This window comes from Haematobia irritans, chromosome 1, assembly GCF_050003625.1.
Source record: "Haematobia irritans isolate KBUSLIRL chromosome 1, ASM5000362v1, whole genome shotgun sequence".
In the NCBI taxonomy this organism is placed as follows: Eukaryota; Metazoa; Arthropoda; class Insecta; order Diptera; family Muscidae; genus Haematobia; species Haematobia irritans.
In genome coordinates this window covers 135636745-135659591 of record NC_134397.1, presented here as the reverse complement: position 1 = coordinate 135659591, position 22847 = coordinate 135636745, and the positions used below count along the sequence as shown (strand labels likewise).

At 38.3% G+C, this 22847-nt stretch overlaps 1 protein-coding gene across 2 annotated transcripts in view; it reads left to right on the top strand.

The window, feature by feature from the left end:
* orb (polyadenylation element binding protein orb) overlaps positions 1–22847 on the top strand; it is a 332586-nt gene that overhangs the window by 81630 nt on the left and 228109 nt on the right. Inside the window, exon 2 of one of the 2 annotated variants that reach the window (XM_075291720.1) lies at positions 15482–15551. The exons of the other annotated variant lie outside the window; for it this stretch is intronic. The gene's annotated coding sequence lies outside the window, so the exon portion shown is untranslated. The remainder of the gene's footprint in view (positions 1–15481; positions 15552–22847) is intronic. 2 annotated transcript variants of the gene reach the window in all.

The window sequence follows — 22847 nt, the reverse complement described above, 5'->3', positions numbered from 1 at the left end:
AAATATGAGAAATGTGCAAGATATCGAACACGCAGTGGAGCGGATTACGAAGGCCTTCAACATCTCACTGAAAGCTGCATGCCCTAGAGGAAAGCCAAGGGGGAAACATCGACCACCATGGTGGTCTACGGAATTAAGTAATATGAGGAAATCCTGCAGGAAGCTCTTTAACAAGGCAAAGTCCACCAGAGCCCCTGAGGACTGGGACGCTTACAAGAGGAATCTGAGAGGATACAAGCGAGAACTGAGAAAGGCTCAGCATAACTCTTGGAATGACTACTGCAGCAGTATTGAGAATACGTCCGAGGCTTCCAGACTACGGAAGGTTCTAGCATCCACCAACTCCGCTCCAGGTTTCATTAAAACATCCGAGGGAAATTGGACAACGTCCAGTGAGGAGACGCTGGAGGTACTATTGGACACACATTTTCCTGGAAATCAGACGGTTGAACCATGTACTGGCGGTGCCACAGTTGCTCAGCGGTCGTTTCCTGTCGAGGAAATTGTATCGGAAACTAGAATAAGATGGGCGCTAAATAGCTTTGGACCATTCAAATCCCCCGGACCTGATGGAATTACTCCGGCGGAGTTACAAGCTGTAACTGACAGAATTATCCCCTGGTTGTCAGTGATATATAAAGGATGTATCAACTTATCATACATCCCAGGAAAGTGGAGGGAAACAAAAGTCGTTTTCATACCTAAAGCGGGAAAAGCCTCTCACTCGAGGGCGAAGGATTTCCGACCAATCAGCTTATCCTCATTCCTACTTAAGACTCTGGAGAGGATGATAGACATGTATCTTAGAACTAGCGTGGATTCAAGTTTGCTCTCGAAACGACAGCATGCATACTCGAAGGGCAGGTCTACTGAGACCGCATTGCATGAACTGGTCAGCTTTATTGAAAGCTCACTATCTGTCAAAGAATACACAATCGTGGCGTTTCTAGACATCGAAGGGGCGTTCAATAATGTCCATCCGAGCTCGATATTAAATGGACTGACAACTCTGAATGTTGATCCAGGTATACTTAGGCTGTTAGACGAACTTCTAATAAAGAGACGTATTTCAGCCACACTAGGACAAGCAAACATACAAAGGTATGTGAACAGAGGCACTCCCCAAGGAGGAGTTCTATCACCTCTTCTTTGGAATGTTGCTATAAATAGCCTTCTGATTACTCTAGAAAAAGAAAGGATAAAAGTGGTGGCATACGCAGATGATGTGGCTCTGGCAGTCAGGGGAAAATTCCCATCCACAATCAGAGATATTATTCAGAGGGCCCTCCGGATGACTGAGAAATGGGCGAAAGACAATGGTCTTGGGGTAAATCCTGCAAAGACAGAATTAGTCATGTACTGCAATGATCGCAAAACTCCCACGGTTAGGCCTATTTCCTTAGGGGGTATTGAAATTCCCTTTGGTGAATGTGCAAAATACCTTGGCGTTATTTTGGACAGGAAGCTGAACTTTAAGCTTAATATTGAAGAAAGGGCGAGAAAGGCAACTGTAGCTTTGTACTCGTGCAAAAAGGCAATAGGAAAAAAGTGGGGACTGAAACCAAAAATTGTGCATTGGCTATACACGGCAGTGGTTAGACCTATAATGCTATATGGTGTTGTAGTCTGGTGGCCGGCACTTCAGAAACCGACTTGTTTAGATAAAGTTCAGCGTATGGCGTGTTTGTGTATTTCAGGCGCATTCAGCAAGACAGGAACAAATTCCCTTAATGTCGTGCTGCATCTATTGCCTTTAGACATTTTGGCCAAACAGTCAGCTGCAACAACGGCTGTGCGGTTGCGCGAACTATCGCTGTGGTCGGAAAAAGGTTACGGTCACAGTTCTGTCCTCAAAATAATGCCAGATGTGCCTAACGTAGTGGATTACACTTTGGCGAGTCCACTTTTCGACAAGAGGTTTGAGACTCTAATCCCCAACAGTGAGGCGTGGTGCACACAGACCCCGGGGAATAAAGAATATATAGATTTCTACACTGATGGCTCCAAATTGGATGGACAAGTGGGGTTCGGAGTATATTATAATGATCTGGAACTTCGAATAGCGAAAAGATTACCTAATCACTGTAGTGTTTTTCAGGTTGAAATAATAGCAATAAGAGAGGTGGCGAATTGGCTGAGAAGTAATGTTCCAAAAAATGTGGGCATTAATATATACTCAGACAGTCAACCTGCAATAAAATCCTTGGACTCCGTGTTCCTCAACTCGAAAACGGCCATCGACTGCCGCAAATCTCTCAATGAGATGGCTGAGCAGTACAATATTCACCTAATATGGGTGCCTGGCCATAGGAACATACCGGGGAACTGCGAAGCGGATGAGTTGGCAAGGCTAGGGACTACCTTACATATTCCAGGGGAACTAGAATTTGTTGGTATGCCCCTAGCTACCTGCAAGCTCATGCTACGTGAGAAGGCTGTTATGATGGCAAATGTTCGATGGGAGAATTGCAAGGGTTGTAACGACACCAAGCAACTATGGCCCCATTTCAACTTAAACCGCACACTAGATATGCTAATGTTCTCGAGACGTCAGATATCACTCCTGATATCTGCTATAACGGGTCGCTGCCTGATAGGCGATTTTGCAAAAACTATTGGCGCGAAGTATAATGACTATTGTATGAGCTGTCATGATGCGGAGGAAAAAGAATCAATTAAACACCTCTTGTGTGAGTGTCCTGCATTTTGTGTAAAGCGCAAGCAACTTTTAGGAGCATATAGCTTCAGATTACTGGCGGATCTGGAAAACGTTAACTTAAGCAGTCTGCTACTGTTTTTGGAACAATCTGGTTGGTTCAACAAAGAAAAATAATCAAGAAGGTTCAGCGGTTAAAACTAGAAGTGCCCATATGTAATAGGTACTTTTAGTTAATGTGGTATCACAATGGACTGAATAGTCTAAGTGAGCCTGAATTTTATCGGGCTGCCACTTTAACCTAACCTAACCTACGCTATGCGTTTCAATTCTGCTGTAGTTTCCAGGGACAAGTGGAAGATTATACATGATATCGGTGTTGGGAAGTCTAGGTCATCGAGCAGTTATCAAGATGATCCAAATTACTTGAACGAGATGTTTTCTAATATCCCTGCCCCTCCGACAGACATATCCTTCTATGACACGGATGATGGTATAGGAGGAAACTTATGGAACGATTTTGAGTTCCGGTGCGTTACCGAAGATGAGGTCATAGAGAGTTTTTCATGGTTAAAAGTCAAATGCTATTGGCCTGGATGGGGTGGACCCCATATTTATACGAATACTGCTCCCTAAACTTATACCTCTTTTCATCTACATTTTTAACACAAATCTGACTTCCAGCACTTATCCCAACATATGGAAGCATGCAAAGATTATTCCGATACCTAAATCTAATTCAGAGTAACGACCCATTGCTATTTTATGTTATGTTTCCAAAGTGTTTGAAAAGATTTTACATAAGCAGATATATGATCTTCTTCGTTGTAACTTGTTATCTAAAACGCAGTCCGGTTTCCGCAGAGATCACAGTTGTGTGAGTGCACTGATCGAAGTTTCAGAATCAATTAGGAGAAATATTGATGAGAACCATCGTGTCACGCACGATCTTTTTTGGTATGACTCACACTCACGCACACTCACGAAAAGAAAATTTGTACTCACACTCACGCAGGAAAACAGCGTGTCTCACGATGAATACCGTGATTCACGAAAAATATCGTGATTCACGAAAAATATCGTGACTCACGAATAATTTTATGATTAATTTACCTTTCCGAAGTGTCTGAAGACATGAGTATTATTAAAATCGAGGGTGTTATTAAACTCTTAACATCCCAGGTGTCACTGTAATTGTAAATGAATTTAACTCTAAAGCGTTTTATATTAGTGAGCAGGAATATTTTCGTGAGTGTAATTCGTTACTCACGCAAACTCATGAAGATATTATTTTCGTGACCCACGCTCACGCACACTCACGCTGTTGTCAAGAGCGTGACTCACGACTCACGCACGAATCACGAACATTTTCGTGTCACGTGCACACCTCTAAATTGGACCTCTATTATTTTGCATGCACGCCAATGACCTCCATCTGCAGATGACATACAAATCTTTTTAAGTAGTCCAGTAGGTGATACTAGTGAGTGTTTGGGGAAACTTAACCACGACCTTGATCGTGTGTTTCGATGGGCAAGGGCCAATGGTCTACTACTAAATCCACTAAAGTCTAACCCCCATATTCATAAAAGTAAAAGTAAACTTTAAACATGCTATTAGCATATAAATTCCTTCGATAAACTGTCAGTAAATTATTACGAATATGGGCATAAATGTTTGATGATTATACACAAGAATAGAAGGTTCTCTTTGTCGAATGTTGATTTTATGATAGATGGTCAGAAAATCGATGTAGTCACTAGTGCTAAGAATTTAGGAGTGGTATTCAATAGCACTTTGAGTTGGTCGAGTCATGTAAACACGGTCGTTGGATAGACATATGCTAAATTACGTTCTTTATGGGTTACTCATTCCTACACACCAGTCAATATTCGACTTCTCCTGGCGAAAACTCTTCTTCGCGAATTATGACTCCGTGAGCAAAAATAGACTTAACGTGACATTCAATAGTATAGTTCGTTATGTGTATGGGTTACGTAGGACCGATCATGTTTCGAATGTTACGAATGTATTTTTACATAATTTGATTTAGAAAACCAAGCTATCTCTATGATAGAATTCGGTTTACCAGATCTGATAGGAATAGGAATATAATATTCTTTACAAGGACAAGTGTTGTATCCGAATGGCAGTTCTTTATTGCCACCATACGTCTCTGGAACACTCTACCACCTGATATACAATGCATCAGCAACGTATCATCTTTTAATAAGGGTATTCAAAATTTATTTCACAATTGAATATTTAATATTAAATTTTTTCTTGTAGATATAATATTGACTCACAATTTCAATCATCAAGAATGCAATGGATTTGAATATTAAAAGTAATTTTCTTAACTTTTTCTTTAATATTAATATTAATTTTTATTTTATTTATTTATATATTTTTTTCTTTTATCCTTAAAATGTAATTATTGTATATACTTATTATAAGTCGGAGATGTTTTAATATTTACAATCCTGCACTTTAATTATAAGATTTTAATCTTAGGTACTCAATAAAATGAAATAAAAATGAAAATGAAAATAATTAACTATTTTGTGAGATATACGAATTTATTTAGTAAATCTTTATGCTTAAAAAAAATTCTCGTTTTTTAGTGCATTTAACTAAAGTACGCAAAAAATTATTAGATTAAACGTAATAATTCCATGAACAAAAATAACGTTAAATTGGCTTTCAGAATTTAAGTACTCAATATTTACGCCACCATCACATTCATCAACTTGGCTATGCTGTTGTCTTGCTAGATTCGATATCGTTCTGAAATATATGAATATGTTACACCCTTTCCTATGTAGATAAAACGCAAAGTCTCAATTTCTTGGGGCCACTTGTTCCCGGAACTAAAATAAAATTAAATTGGCCTTAGTGAAAAAAGAGCGTTGACTTTTTTTTGAGTGTGTGTCCGTTTCTAGTCCAAATGCTTCATTTGCACCGTTTTGTATCTTTTATAGTATTTAATTTGTCAGTATTTTTCGTGTTCTTGTCTCCAAAATAAGACGCTTTCATCCCCAACAATCCCCAATTTAATTTAAAATTCCCCACAAAAATCCCCAATGCAGTTTTTTTTGCAAGTTTTTTGAAAAAAGAAATGGACTCTGCTGTAAAAAATACGTCATAATGTAAAAAGTGTAAAAATATGCAATTTTTGTTATACCAGTTTGCGAGTTACAATCCAAAAAATGAGACGGGTGCTCAAAATATTATCTGATACAATCCTTCATCAGAATTAATTATTGGTATAAAGAATCATCGAATTTGTGTCTTATTCAAATCATCTTCTAAATGGCCGAGAAATAAAAAAAAGAGTTGGGTCAACATGTATAGTTATGAATCAAAACTTAGTTCTGAATAGATAAGAAATAAAATTGGGTGATCGATCAAAAGGCGTTGTTGTCCCGATATGAACTCTATTATATATGTTTTATATATATTTTCCAAATCAGAATTTAGAATTTTTTTTCATATTTTGAAGATTCTCTGTACTTCTTTAAGCCCCTTTTTAAGCATGTAGATGTAAAGAATTTCATATAAACCATAACTTAAAACCTGATTTGTTATACTGACCAGAATTCCCCATAAAAATCCCCAAATTTGTGGAAATTCCCCACCAAATCCCCAAGTCCCCAACTCAAAAATTTTGTCCCCATCCACGAAAAAATATCCCCGATTTGGGGAAAAATCCCCAATACTGGCAACTGGAAATTCATGAAAATCATTATTGTAAGTATGATGTATTATACTAAACGGATTTCGAAAAAAATCCCCAAATTTACGGAAAATCCCCAACAAACCCCAAAGCAAAATGTTCGTCCCCATTCACGAAAAAATATCCCCAATTTGGGGAAAATTCCCAATACTAGCAACACTGGTCATGGTAAAGTAACATTGGACTCTTGAAACATGTTTGAGGTTATCCCCCATTCCTTCTCTGGATGTAGGCTCCATACACAAGGCCATTGCTACCTTCGATTCATCACGCTTGGCGCTGTTGCATTGCATTACAAAAAAGGCTATCCGGATATGCTTTCATTGTAGCTACTACACCTACCACCAATGAGGAGTATAGTGCTACCACAAGTTTAATCGAATTTATTTTCTCTCACACGCACGAATCCCACTCTCAACACACATTCAATCTCATACTACTACTCTTCGCACAGTCATAGAACCAAACAAACACATTTTTTTCTTTTCTAATATCTTACCGACATCCAGAGACACGAAGCGCATAAAGTTAAGTAATCTGATTAAGATCGAGTGTGTGTGTGTTTGCGAGTAGTGGTTGGTCGTGTTGCCATCTATACGAATATTCCTCTTCCTGTGTGTGTGTTTTGTTGTTGTTCTTTTTATTCTTTCTTAGGCTGTGCTGCACTCCTTTGTACCACCTCTTTATCAAAGCTAATGTGGGTGAATGTTTATGAGAGTGTGTGTGAAAGAGATTTTTTTTGTACTCTCCAGCTACTCTACTGGCTTTTGTGTGACATTATTAAATGAATCAGGTGGATGTCAAGAGTATGAGTAGACCATATGGTTGGTTGGTTGGTTAGTTAGTTAGTTGCTTGGTTAGTTGTGACATTGCCTTATGTTGGCTGCCTCTGGCTGACAGGCTGTCTGTAGACACCATCCAGCCATAGTGAAACACTTGTTAAGTGGGTAGACAACAACGAGTTGTTGACAACAACGATTATAACAAATAACAGCCAGCAACCAAAGGATTCGCTCGCCTTGATTGTGACCGGGTGAAAGAGTTATCCGTTTGGCTTTTCGACAGGTATACGACATGGAGGATTAAACGATTTCAAAAGTTATGACATTGCCAACTTAGAGTAGACATTAATTAAATAGCATTTAATCGGACCTAGGGTGCAATTGAGAAGTAAAAGCCAGGCAAATGATGGGATTCATGTCTGCGAATGTTGTGCAATTGAGTATTGTGGTAATAGTTTTTAGTCCTCCTTGTGGAAAATCTCTATTCTCAAAAAGGAAAAAACGACATAGAATAATTAGAACAAGAACTTGTTGATCTACTCAGGGTAAAATGGTTTTAAATCCGTATAGATTTTTGTTTTTGCTTTTGAAGGTATGGTAATGGGAATAATGGGGAAAAGTTATGGTAGGCTATTTCCTTGAATTTCGTTTTCCTGAAAAAAAACGAATGCTTTTAGATATTTTGTTAAGAGAAGAGTTAAGGTACACTGAAAAAAATATTGTCGTGAGGTCAAAGATTTCATGTCTTTAAAATACGAATACAAATTTTGCTTAGCATAGAAGACGCATTTCTCTAAAATAAAGTTATTTTCCTTGTCCAAAAGTCGATAAACTTTTCAATGAAGTCGTATTGTCCTTATAATTAAGTGATTTGACTTAAAAATGGGTATCTTAACATGAAAGAAAAAATTTATAGGCTAAGGTCAACTTGACTTTTATAATTCAGAAAAATTCTTTAAATTTAATGAAATTGTCTTTAAATTTGTTGTCTTTTTGCATCTTGACTACAAAGCAAAAAATCGTTCAAATATAGGACATGTTTTTCAAAACTTTATTTTAAAGAAGTTTTTTACTTCAAACATAGCATAATTTCTACTGGAAGTCGAGTCCTAATTTGGAAAATAAAGTTGCCGTTAACTCGTTTTTGAAGGACTTTGATAGCATATGAAGAAAAAAAGCTGAGAAAGCGAAAAATTAAAATTTGCTTCCTAGAAGCAAGTACACAAAACCTAAATTTAAAAGAGAATTGTGTCTTAAAAGTATCCTTACTTGTATTCTCCGCTTCTTTGGCTCGGAATCAATACCAAATTTTTTAAAGGAAAGACAAAATCTTTGGAACCGAGTATGCTTTTTTTTCAGTGTAAGAACAAAGGAAGAATTACGGCAAAGATAATGGTTAAAGGATATAAGTTTACATCACACGAAACTGTTCACGGAAGAAAAGTAAATTGTATTATGGAAAGAAATTAGCTAGCAATATTATTCTCCAATTTTTAACATTTTCACAATACTTAGAACAGTGAAAAATGTATATTTTTATTTTTCTCAGCGATGTGAATTTCGTAGAAATTAGGAAAGATACTTTCTACATATTGGTTCATATATGTAATGGCAAAAAGTAAAGCCCTATTTATTCTATTTTTCAAATTATTCAAAAATGCCGGAATACGATCATGTGATCAAAAAAATTGTAGTGTTGTTTTCGTCCACTTTGTGGACGCCATGCAACGAGCCATTGTACGATAACAAAATATTTATTCACATTTAGATATGTCCTTATGAATCAGTCTGGAACAAACTCTGAGGAGCCTGTTTAATTTTAAATATCCGAATTTTACAAGAAAAAGAAATAATTTTAGTAAATGTAGAAATAAATAAATTATAGGATAATTAAAAAAAAAAAAAAACAAGTATATACAGCACTAAGTTCGGCCGGGCCGAATCTTAAATACCCACCACCATGAACCAAATATTAGGGTTTCCTTTGAAATTTCAGGAGGGCTTGAGGACTTGAGAACACTTCCCGAAGATAAATTTAAAGATTTCACCTATGAGGACTGTATCAGATTCTGGATTTATAAGAACCATTTTTGTTTGAGTTATAGAGGAATCATTAACATCTCTTGTAAGTGTGCAAGAAAATTATAAAATAACGTCTTGATTTGAAATCTTAAATATGTAGAAGTAAAATCTGGAAATTTTACATTGAGTTTCAAGCAATTTTCATGATCAGTGCGCCTTCTACACCCTCAAGAAGTGAAGTCGGTCTATATGGAGGCATTACCAAATGAACCGATAAAAACTTAATCCGATACACGCTTTTGTGAGCCTAAAATACCAGAATATTTACAATTTCAGGCAAATCAGATAAAAACTACGGTTTCTAGAAACCCAAGGATTTAAATCGGGAGATCGTTCTTATGGGGGCTATACTAAAATATGGACCGATACTCACAATTTTTGGCACACGTATTTGTGGTCCTACAATACCTCTAGATTTCCAATTTCAGGTACATTGAATAAAAACTGCGGTTTTTATAAGCCCAAGAAGTAAAATCGGGAGATCGGTCTATATGGGGGCTATACCAAAACATGGACCGATACTCACCATTTTTGGCACACCTCGTTATGGTCATAAAATAGCTGTAGACTTCAAATTTAAGGCAAATTGGATAAAAACTACGATTTCTATAAGCCCAAGACCCCAAATCGGGAGGTCGGTTTATATGGGGACTATATCAAAACCTGGACCGATATAGCCCATCTTCGAACTGCCTGCAGACAAAAGACGAGTTTGTGCAAAATTTCAGCACGATTGCTTCATTATTGAAGACTGTAGCGTGATTACAACAGACAGACAGACAGATGGACAGACGGACATCGTTATATCGTCTTAGAATTTCTCCCTGATCAAGAATATATATACTTTATATAGTCGGAAATCGATATTTCGATGTGTTTCGATGGTGGTGGGTATAACAAGTATATACGGCCGTAAGTTCGGCCAGGCCGAAGCTCATGTACCCTCCACCATGGATTCCGTAGAAACTTCTACTAAAGACTGTCAATCGAATTACTTGGGTTGCGGTAACACTTGCAAGGTATCTTGAAACTTCCTAACTTCCTAAATTGTAAGTTAGTCCATACGAGGTATATATTAAACTAAAACAAGTATAAACGGCCGTAAGTTCGGCCAGGCCGAAGCTTATATACCCTCCACCATAGAAACTTCTACTGAAGCCGATGGCAAGGTATCTTAAATCTTCCTAACACCGTAATATATACCACATAGTCCATACGTGGTATATATTAACCCTCCGTCATACACATGTTTCGATAGTCACATTCGTAACACATGGGGCCTGGCCAGACCCATTATGTATTTTAATGTATTTATATGGAAAATATGCTATTTTGTTGACATTATTACATTATTACTGTCGCATTTTCCGTCCTGATTTTTTCACACATCGATAGGTAATAAAATTTTAGGAGGGTACCAGAAGTTTCAAGTCACTAGCTATATTATAAATGTATTTTAATTACAATTAGAATCGAAAAAGGTCTGGCCAGACTCATGTGTCTGTCCGAAGGTTTAACTAAAAAAGGCCGATTAAATACGTATATAATTAAGTTTAAAGTTTCTATAGAAATAAAATTTTGTCAAAATTTTCTATAGAAATAAAATTTTGACAAAATTTTCTATAGAAATAAAATTTTGACAAAATTTTCTATAGAAATAAAATTTTGACAAAATTTTCTATAGCAATAAAATTTTGACAAAATTTTCTATAGAAATAAAATTTTGACAAAATTTTCTATAGAAATAAAATTTTGTCAAAATTTTCTATAGAAATAAAATTTTGACAAAACTTTCTATAGAAATAACATTTTGACAATGTTTTCTATATAAATAAAATTTTGGTAGAATATTTTTGTCTCGAGTGGCAACCATGATTATGAACCGATATGGACCAATTTTTGTGTGATTGGGGATCGGCTACATATAACTATAGACCGATATGGACCAATTTTGACATGGTTATTAGCGGCCTTATACTAACACCACGTTGCAAATTTCAACTGGATCGGATGAATTTTGCTCCTTTAAGAGGTTCCGGAGGCCAAATCTGGGGATCGATTTATATGGGGGCTATATATAATTATGGACCGATGAGGACCAATTTTTGCATGGTTATTAGAGACTATATACTAACACCATGTACTAAATTTCAGCCGGAACGGATGAAATTTACTTCTCTTAGAGCAATCGCAAGCCAAATTTGGGAGTCCGTTTATATGAAGGCTGTACGTAAAAGTGGACCGATATGGACCAATTTTTGCATGGTTGTTAGAGACCATATACTAACACCATGTACCAAATTTCAGCCGGATCGGATGAAATTTTCTTCTCTTAGAGCAATCGCAACCCAAATTTGGGGGTCCGTTTATATGGGGGCTATACGTAAAAGTGGACCGATATGGACCAATTTTTGCATGGTTGTTAGAGACCATATACTAACACCATGTACCAAATTTCAGCCTGATAGAATGAAATTTGCTTCTTTTAGAGCAATCGCAAGCCAAATTTGGGGGTCCGTTTATATGGGGGCTATACGTAAAAGTGGACCGATATAGACCAATTTTTGCATGGTTGTTAGAAACCATATACTAAACCATGTACCAAATTTCAGCCGGATCGGATGAAATTTGCTTCTTTTAGAGCAATCGCAAGCCAAATTTGGGGGTCCATTTATATGGGGGCTATACGTAAAAGTGGACCGATATGGCCCATTTGCAATACCATCTGACCTACATCAATAACAACTACTTGTGCCAAGTTTCAAGTCGATAGCTTGTTTCGTTCGGAAGTTAGCGGGATTTCAACAGACGGACGGACGGACATGCTCAGATCGACTCAGAATTTCACCACGACCCAGAATATATATACTTTATGGGGTCTTAGAGCAATATTTCGATGTGTTACAAACGGAATGACAAAGTTAATATACCCCCATCCTATGGTGGAGGGTATAAAAAGGCCGGTTAAATACGTATATAATTCAGTTTGGCAATGTTTTCTATAGAAATAAAATTTTGAGAAAATTTTCTATAGAAATAAAATTTTGAGAAAATTTTCTATAGAGATAAAATTTTGAGAAAATTTTCTATAGAAATAAAATTTTGACATTTTTTTTAGAAATAAAATTTTGACAAAATTTTCTATAGAAATAAAATGTTGGTAGATTATTTTTGGCTCGAGTGGCATTATGATTGGGGATCGGATATATATAACTATAGACCGATATGTACCAAATTTGGCATGGTTGTTAGCGGCCATATACTTACACCGCGTTCCAAATTTCAACCGGATCGGATGAATTTAGCTCCTCAAAGAAGATCCGAAGGTCAAATCTGGGGAACGTTTATATGGGGGCTATATATAATTATGGATCGATATGGACCAATTTTTGCATGGTTGTTAGAGACCACATACTAACACCACGTACCAAATTTCAACCGAATCGGATGAATTTTGCTCCTCCAAGAAGATCCGGATGTCAAATCAGGGGATCGGTTTGTATGGGGGCTATATATAATTATGGACCGATATGGACCAATTTTTGCATGGTTGTTAGAGACCATATATCAACACCACGTACCAAATTTCAACCGAATCGGGTGAGTTTTGCTCTTCCAAGTGGCTACGGTGTTCAAATCTGGGGATCGGTTTATGGACCCATTTTTGCATGGTTGTTAGATAACATATGCTTACACGTCGTACCAAATTTCAACCGAATCGGATTAATTTTCTTTTTTCTATACAATTATGGATCGATATGGACCAATTTTTGCATGATTGTGATACCATATACTAACACCACGTACCAAATTTCCGGATGAAATTTTCTTCTCTAAGAGGCTCCGCAAGCCAAATCTGGGGGTCCGTTTATATGGGTGCTATACGTAAAATTGGTCCAATATGGCCCTGTTGCAATACCACCCGACCTACATCAATAACAACTACTTATGCCAAGTTTCAAGTCGTTAGCTTGTTTCGTTCGGAACTTAACGTGATTTCAACAGACGGACGGACGCACATGCTTAGATCGACTCAGAATTTCACCACGACCCAGAATATATATACTTTATGGGGTCTTAGACCAATATTTCGATGTGTGCGGAATGACAAAATTAATATACCCCCCATCCTATGATGGAGGGTATAAAAAATGCGACAAACTGTACCACTGGCACCTATCCTGTTATATGTCCCTTATTGGCAATTTGCACAAATTTCTCGAAGGGGTTTGTACGCAATTCCAGGTGGAGAAGAACATTTTTCTATTTATACCCTGCACCACACTGCACTGAAAAAAAGCCCGCCCGGTTCCAAAGATTTAGTTTTTACTTTAACAATTTTGGTATTGATTCCGAGCCAAAGAAGCGGAGAATACAAGTAAGGATATTTTTAAGACACAATTCTCTTTTTAATTTGGGTTTTGCGTACTTGCTTCTAGGAAGCAAATTTTAATTTTTCGTTTTTTCACCTTTTTTTCTTCATATGCTATCAAAGTCCTTTAGAAACGAGTTAATGACAACTTTATTTTCCAAATTCAGGCTTGACTTCCAGTAGAAATTATGCTATGTTTCAAGTAAAAAACGCCTTTAAAATAAAGTGTTGAAAAACATGTCCTATATTTGAACGATTTCTTGCTTTGTAGTCAAGATGCCAAAAGACAACAATTTTAAAGACAATTTCATTAAATTTAAAGAATTTTTCTGAATTATTAAAGTCAAGTTGACCTCAGCCCAAACATGTTTTCTTTCATGTTATAATACACATTTTTAAGTCAAATCAAAGTTTATCGACTTTTGGACAAGGAAAAAATCTTTATATTAGAGAAATGCGTCTTCTATACTAAGCAACATTTGCATTTGTATTTTAAGGACATGAAATCTTTGACAGGCTATTATATATGGTGTTTTTGGCAATATTGCTCAGGGTCGACCTCTGAGTCGATCTAGTCATTTCCGTCTGTCCGTCCGTCTTTCTGTCTGTATATATAGACTTCAAATTTGGCACAATTATGTAATTTGGGTCAGAATAGAACCCTATAGATTTTGTAATAAATCGGTTCAGTTTTAGATACATGTCCCAAATATATCTTTCGCCCGATATCTGCTAATATGGCCCCAGAAGCCAAAATTTCAGCCTGATTAACTTTAAATTTTGCACAAGGAGTATAATTGACATTGTCGTAAAGTTTGCTGAATTTGTTTGAAATCGATTCAGATTTAGATATAGCTCCCATATATATCTTTCGCCCGATATAGACTTATATGGCCCCAAAAGCCAGAGTTTTCCGGCTAATGTGCTTAAAATTTTGCACAGGGAGTAGGATTAATATTGTAGCTATGTATGCCAAATTTGGTTGAAATCGGTTCAGATTTATATATAGCTCCCATATATATCCTTCCACCGATTTTCACCCATATGGCCACAGAGGTCAAAGTTGTAATGTGATTTACGTGAAATTATGCACAGGGAGTAGAAATAACATTGTAACTGTGCATACCAAATTTGGTTGAAATCGCTTCAGATTTAGAAATAGCTCCTATATATATGTTTTTCTTATTTCGGCAAAAATGGTCAAAATACCAACATTTTCCTTGTAAAATCGCCACTGCTAAGTCGAAAACTTGTAAGAATGACTGAATGAAAATTTCCTATACTTCTAATACATATGTATCTATCGACTGATAAATCATAAATACAATTTTACGAAGTTGCCTAAAAATTGCTTCAGATTTAAATATTTCCCATATTATTTTACTAACATTGTGCTCCACCGCAGGGCAGTAACCGACTTCAAATTTAAGTCTACAGTTTTTTTCTAACTCGATCTGTACAATCGAGTCAAATTTAAATGTATGTATAGGGGAACAAAAACCTTTATACATTTGACGGATTTGATATGGTATCGAAAATGTGATTCTACAAAGTGGTGCAGGGTACAATATAGTCGGTCCCGCCCGACTGTAGACTTTCCTTGCGTGTTTATTCTATGTTAATGAACTATTCTAACTAATATGGATAAACTAAAATGGTGACATTTTTTCTATACTTTCCGTGGGAAAAAAGTCTGCTAAAATAACAAAACGTCTGCTGAAAAAGGGAAGACACTCCTTTCTGGGGGGTATTGTTCGCTATCAAGTTATAATACAAATATTTCAATTTTATTTGTTTGTGTATTAATTATTCAATTACGTATTCTTATGAGTGTTTTCTCTCTCTTCTTCCAGGTAAGCTGAAAGCGAAATAATTGCCCCAATTGAAGTGTGAGGCAAAATATTGTTGTTAACATTACAATAGGTATGTAAAACAGAAAATATTAAAATTATATGTTACAATGGTGATCCGCTCATATCAAACAACAAGTGCAATCGGGAGACCTTTTCTGAGAAATTTGTTATTAAAAGCAGGAAAGACTACTGAAAAAGGGAAAGCTGAAATAGCAAATATTGTCTGCGAAGCTTGAATACACTCCCAGCTAAAAAATGTGGAAGTTCTTCCAAAGGCACAACTTTAAAAGCACTTCGGGAAGATGCACTCCCAATGATGTTCTTTATTTTAACTCCCCAGGAAGTTCTTGTAATTCAATTTTTTATAACTTGGTTTTTTCGTACTTTTAATGGGTAATTTTAATTTTTTGTTTCAAATAGGTTAAAAACATAGTAAGAATTCATAAAATGGTACAAATCATTTAAATTTTGTCGAAAAAAATGCTAAATCCAATCTGAAAAAATTGTGATTTTTTGAAAATATTTGAGTTCAAACGTTTCCGACAAACGTTAGAATCCATTAAAAATTATAAAAATTATTTATTTGACAAAAAATCACAGAATTTTTTAATTTAAATACAAAACATTGAATTCGGATCACACCTAAAGAAGTGGTGTAAATTCAGTGCAACAGCTGTTGAAATGGAAGACTTCCGTCCTATGACAAGCCCATGTTAAATTCATGGCTTCTGCGTCAATTTTGCACCACTTCCGGATCCAAAAAGAACATTTTCATTACTTTTTTGGCGACGCTTTGCTGGGCTGTTGTTGTGGCAGCGTGGAGAATCTGATGTGATAATTTTTGTATTGTTTTCAAGTAGATGGACCATCCTCCACATTTCCTGTAAATTTCAAGCGTTGTGTGTCAAGGGGACACATTTCAACCGTCGAACTGAACGGACGTGTTTTCTAATAGCGGAGTATTTCATCGTAATAAGTACTTATTACGAATTTCACGTGTGGTGGAAATAATAAACCACCATGCAGCGAAATTCAAAGTCATCCACTGGGTTGCTAACTTCAGGGCCCAGTGGACGGGTAACGACTGAAGTTATAAATTTGGGCAGCGACCAAGAGTCAGGCCCAATTAGTCGACCTGTAGACGGGTCGACTGGCGGTGACACTTTGGCAAGTAGAACCTTGTCTAAGGTGACGACATCAAAAGGAGGCAATTCCTCTCGAAAGAGATTCAAGGAACGAAGAAATGCTTTGTTTATCCTAAAGAAATTAGGATCAGTCGACCCAAGCACGTTGTCGGCTAAGCAAAGCGATTCCTTAAAATGGGCTCAAGGAATTCTTGAAGCTGGAAAAAGGGAACGATCACCGGATGAGCTACCATCCTCTAAACGGGATCAAAGATCGTTTGCCTCAGTTGCAAAAGACAGCCTTGTGATGGCTATTATTAATAAAGGAGCATTGGATGGTATGATTACGCGATGTCTGGTGTCTACTCAGAGGTGCGAAAAAAGTTTCCCGGACCAAGTCCTCGACAGCAAGATGCTGGATGGTATCAAGGACGATATAAGTTAATAGCTTTTGCAGACCAGAGGTCTATGGATTGCTTTAAAGCTGCATTGATGCTAATTGGTGAAGTTTGGGAAGGAGCCGCTTTGGAGTTAGTCGATAAAAAAGACATACCGGCTAAACCTAGAGCACATGCATGGATACCGGCAAACCCTCCTGATCCTGAGTCAATACTAGAGAGACTAAAAGAATGTAACCCAGATCTTCCAACCGCCGATTGGAAGGTTGGTCGTTTGGATGAGGTGGATGGACCAAGACGACATGCGGTGTTTATATTAAACATAGAGTCGCTGCCACATCTAGCCCAGACCCAAGGACGCGTAAGTCATGGCTTTCATGATATCCATATGAAGGTATACAAAAGCGATCAGCCAAAGGATACCGAAACGGACAAGCCTCCGGTAGAGTCAGCAGTGAAAAAATCTCCTAGCGAAGCCGAAGGAGACATAAAACCTGCAGACTATGGCGAAAATCATATGCGGGAAGTTTCTACAGGCTCAAGCCTCACCAAAGCTGAACCGCGGATTGTTGCGAGAGTCACCGAGATCTGTGAAGAGGAAGCCCTTGATGACTCAATTGAAGCGGCTGATGTGACGGTGGTTGAAAATTTGGATGGTTCTACGGTTCCTCCAGATAAATCTTCACCATTGTAAGGCCGCTTGTGCTGCCTTAAAAGTTCTCCTGATGAAAGGAGACATAGATATAGTTCTTATTCAAGAACCATACATATATAAGAACAAGATCTGTGAATTAAGCACTCCGGGTTTCAAACTTTTGCATAATACCGGTAACGATATAAATCGAGCATGTATAATTGCTAAAAACGAACTAAACTTGTTTCTGCTTCCTTCATTGAGCAATGCAGACACTGTCGTAGCCAGTCTAGAGATATCCACATGCAAATATTGGGTATCTTCGGTCTACATGGGACATGATAGGGAGATGCCACCCTGTGCCGTTAAGACCTTAGTTGAGGAATCACTAAAAACAAAGACAAAACTCATTATGGGATGCGATGCAAATGCACATCATAGTATTTGGGGAACTAGTGATACTAATGCAAGGGGAGAGTCGCTAATAGATGCACCAACCTTCGTCACCAGGAACAGACAAGAGGTTTTGGACGTAACGTTGACCTCTCCGGAACTGAATGATAAGATATCTGAGTGGCAAGTTTTGAGGGAACATAGCTTCTCAGATCATCGCTACATCAGTTTCAGATTGGCTGTTCGTACTTCAAAGACCATATTTCCGCCAAATGTTAGGAAAGCTGATTGGAATAGGTATAGGGAATCGTTCAATTTGATGATACCGGAAATGCCGGAGACAAATATGAGCACTGTGCAAGATATCGAACACGCAGTGGAGCGGATTACGAAGGCCTTCAACATTTCACTGAAAGCTGCTTGCCCTAGAGGAAAGCCAAGGGGAAAAATCGGCCGCCATGGTGGACTACGGAGTTAAGTAATATGACGAAATCCTGCAGGAAGCTCTTTAACAAAGCAAAGTCCACAAGAGCTCCGGAGGATTGGGACACTTACAAGATGAATCTGAGAGAATATAAACGAGAACTGAGAAGGTCTCAACAAAACTCTTGGGATGATTACTGTAGCAATATTGAGAATACGTCAGAGGCTTCCAGACTACGGAAAGTACTAGCATCCACTAACACCGCTCCAGGTTTTATTAAAACATCGGAGGGAAATTGGACAACGTCCAGTGAGGAGACGTTGGAGGTACTTTTGGACACACACTTCCCTGGAAATCAGACGGTTGAACCATGTTCCGGCGGTGTAACAGAGGCTCGGCGATCATTTCCTATCGAGGAAATTGTGTCGGAATCTAGAATAAAATGGGCTTTAAATAGCTTTGGACCATTCAAATCCCCCGGACCTGATGGAATTACTCCGGCGGAGTTACAGGCAGTGGTTGAAAGAATTATCCCCTGGTTGACGGTGATATATAAACAATGTGTAAACTTAGCATATATTCCAGAAAAGTGGAGGGAAACAAAAGTCGTCTTCATACCTAAAGCAGGAAAAGCCTCTCACTCGAGTGCGAAGGATTTCCGACCTATCAGCTTATCCTCATTCCTACTTAAGACCCTGGAGAGGATGATAGACATGTATCTTAGAACTAGCGTGGATTCAAGTTTGCTCTCGAAACGACAGCATGCATACTCGAAGGGCAGGTCTACTGAGACCGCATTGCATGAACTGGTCAGCTTTATTGAAAGCTCACTATCTGTCAAAGAATACACAATCGTGGCGTTTCTAGACATCGAAGGGGCGTTCAATAATGTCCATCCGAGCTCGATATTAAATGGACTGACAACTCTGAATGTTGATCCAGGTATACTTAGGCTGTTAGACGAACTTCTAATAAAGAGACGTATTTCAGCCACACTAGGGCAAGCAAACATACAAAGGTATGTGAACAGAGGCACTCCCCAAGGAGGAGTTCTATCACTTCTTCTTTGGAATGTTGCTATAAACAACCTTCTGGTTTCTCTAGAAAAAGAAAGGATAAAAGTGGTGGCATACGCAGATGATGTGGCGCTAGCAGTCAGGGGAAAATTCCCATCCACAATCAGAGATATTATACAGAGAGCTCTCCGGATGACTGAGAAATGGGCGAAAGATAATGGTCTTGGTGTAAATCCAGCAAAGACAGAAATAGTCATGTACTGCAAAGATCGCAAAACTCCCACGGTTAGGCCCATTTCCTTAGGGGGTACTGAAATTCCCTTTGGTGAGTGTGCAAAATACCTGGGCGTTATTTTGGACAGGAAGCTGAATTTTAGGCTTAATATTGAAGAGAGGGCGAGAAAAGCCACGGTAGCTTTGTACTCGTGCAAAAAGGCAATAGGGAAAAAGTGGGGACTAAGACCAAAAATTGTGCATTGGCTATACACGGCAGTGGTTAGACCTATAATGCTGGTGGCCGGCACTTCAGAAACCGACTTGTTTAGATAAAGTTCAGCGTATGGCGACCTTATGTATCTCAGGCGCATTTAGTAATACAGGAACAGACTCCCTTAATGTCATGCTACATCTATTGCCTTTAGACATTTTGGCCAAACAGTCAGCTGCAACAACGGCTGTGCGGTTGTGCGAGCTATCGCTGTGGTCGGAAAAAATGTACGGTCATAGTTCGGTCCTCAAAATAATGCCAGATGTGCCTAACGTAGTGGATTACACCCTGGCAAAACCACTTTTCGACAAAAAGTTTGAAACTCTAATTCGCAAAAGTGAGGCGTGGTGTACACAGACCCCGGGGAATAAAAGATATATAGATTTCTATACTGATGGCTCCAAATTGAATGGACAAGTGGGGTTCGGAGTATATTCTAAAGATCTGGAAATTCGAATAGCGAAAAGATTACCCAATCACTGTAGTGTTTTTCAGGTTGAAATATTGGCAATAAGAGAGGTGGTGAATTGGCTGAGAAGTAATGTTCCAACAAATATTGGCATTAATATATACTCAGACAGTCAACCTGCAATAAAATCCTTGGACTCTGTGTTCCTTAACTCAAAAACGGCTATAGACTGCCGCAAATCTCTCAACGAGGTGGCTGAGCAGTACAATATTCACCTAATATGGGTGCCTGGTCATAGGAACATACCGGGGAATTGTGAAGCAGATGTGTTAGCAAGGCTAGGAAATACCTTACATATTCCAGGGGAACTAGAATCTGTTGGTATGCCTCTGGCCACCTGCAAGCTCTTACTGCGTGAGAAGGCTGTTATGATGGCCAATATTCGATGGGAAAATTGCAAGGGTTGTAACGACACCAAGCAAATATGGCCCCATTTAAACTTAAACCGCACACTAGATATGCTAGTGTTCTCAAGGCGTCAGATAGCACTCCTAATATCTGCTATAACGGGTCGCTGCCTGATAGGCGAATTTGCAAAAACTATAGGTGCGAAGTATAATGACTATTGTATAAGCTGTCATGACGTGGAGGAAAAGGAATCAATTAAACACCTCTTGTGTGAGTGTCCTGCTTTTTGTGTAAAGCGTAAGCGAATTTTAGGAGCATATAGCTTTAGATTACTGGCTGACCTGGAAAACGTTAACTTAAGCAGTTTGTTGGAATGTTGCTATAAACAACCTTCTGGTTTCTCTAGAAAAAGAAAGGATAAAAGTGGTGGCATACGCAGATGATGTGGCGCTAGCAGTCAGGGGAAAATTCCCATCCACAATCAGAGATATTATACAGAGAGCTCTCCGGATGACTGAGAAATGGGCGAAAGATAATGGTCTTGGTGTAAATCCAGCAAAGACAGAAATAGTCATGTACTGCAAAGATCGCAAAACTCCCACGGTTAGGCCCATTTCCTTAGGGGGTACTGAAATTCCCTTTGGTGAGTGTGCAAAATACCTGGGCGTTATTTTGGACAGGAAGCTGAATTTTAGGCTTAATATTGAAGAGAGGGCGAGAAAAGCCACGGTAGCTTTGTACTCGTGCAAAAAGGCAATAGGGAAAAAGTGGGGACTAAGACCAAAAATTGTGCATTGGCTATACACGGCAGTGGTTAGACCTATAATGCTGGTGGCCGGCACTTCAGAAACCGACTTGTTTAGATAAAGTTCAGCGTATGGCGACCTTATGTATCTCAGGCGCATTTAGTAATACAGGAACAGACTCCCTTAATGTCATGCTACATCTATTGCCTTTAGACATTTTGGCCAAACAGTCAGCTGCAACAACGGCTGTGCGGTTGTGCGAGCTATCGCTGTGGTCGGAAAAAATGTACTGTCATAGTTCGGTCCTCAAAATAATGCCAGATGTGCCTAACGTAGTGGATTACACCCTGGCAAAACCACTTTTCGACAAAAAATTTGAAACTCTAATTCGCAAAAGTGAGGCGTGGTGTACACAGACCCCGGGGAATAAAAGATATATAGATTTCTATACTGATGGCTCCAAATTGAATGGACAAGTGGGGTTCGGAGTATATTCTAAAGATCTGGAAATTCGAATAGCGAAAAGATTACCCAATCACTGTAGTGTTTTTCAGGTTGAAATATTGGCAATAAGAGAGGTGGTGAATTGGCTGAGAAGTAATGTTCCAACAAATATTGGCATTAATATATACTCAGACAGTCAACCTGCAATAAAATCCTTGGACTCTGTGTTCCTTAACTCAAAAACGGCTATAGACTGCCGCAAATCTCTCAACGAGGTGGCTGAGCAGTACAATATTCACCTAATATGGGTGCCTGGTCATAGGAACATACCGGGGAACTGTGAAGCAGATGTGTTAGCAAGGCTAGGAAATACCTTACATATTCCAGGGGAACTAGAATCTGTTGGTATGCCTCTGGCCACCTGCAAGCTCTTACTGCGTGAGAAGGCTGTTATGATGGCCAATATTCGATGGGAAAATTGCAAGGGTTGTAACGACACCAAGCAAATATGGCCCCATTTAAACTTAAACCGCACACTAGATATGCTAGTGTTCTCAAGGCGTCAGATAGCACTCCTAATATCTGCTATAACGGGTCGCTGCCTGATAGGCGAATTTGCAAAAACTATAGGTGCGAAGTATAATGACTATTGTATAAGCTGTCATGACGTGGAGGAAAAGGAATCAATTAAACACCTCTTGTGTGAGTGTCCTGCTTTTTGTGTAAAGCGTAAGCGAATTTTAGGAGCATATAGCTTTAGATTACTGGCTGACCTGGAAAACGTTAACTTAAGCAGTTTGTTAATGTTTTTGGAGCAATCTGGTTGGTTCCACAAAAGTAAATAATAGAAAAGGTTCAGTGGTTAAGACTAGAAGTGCCCATA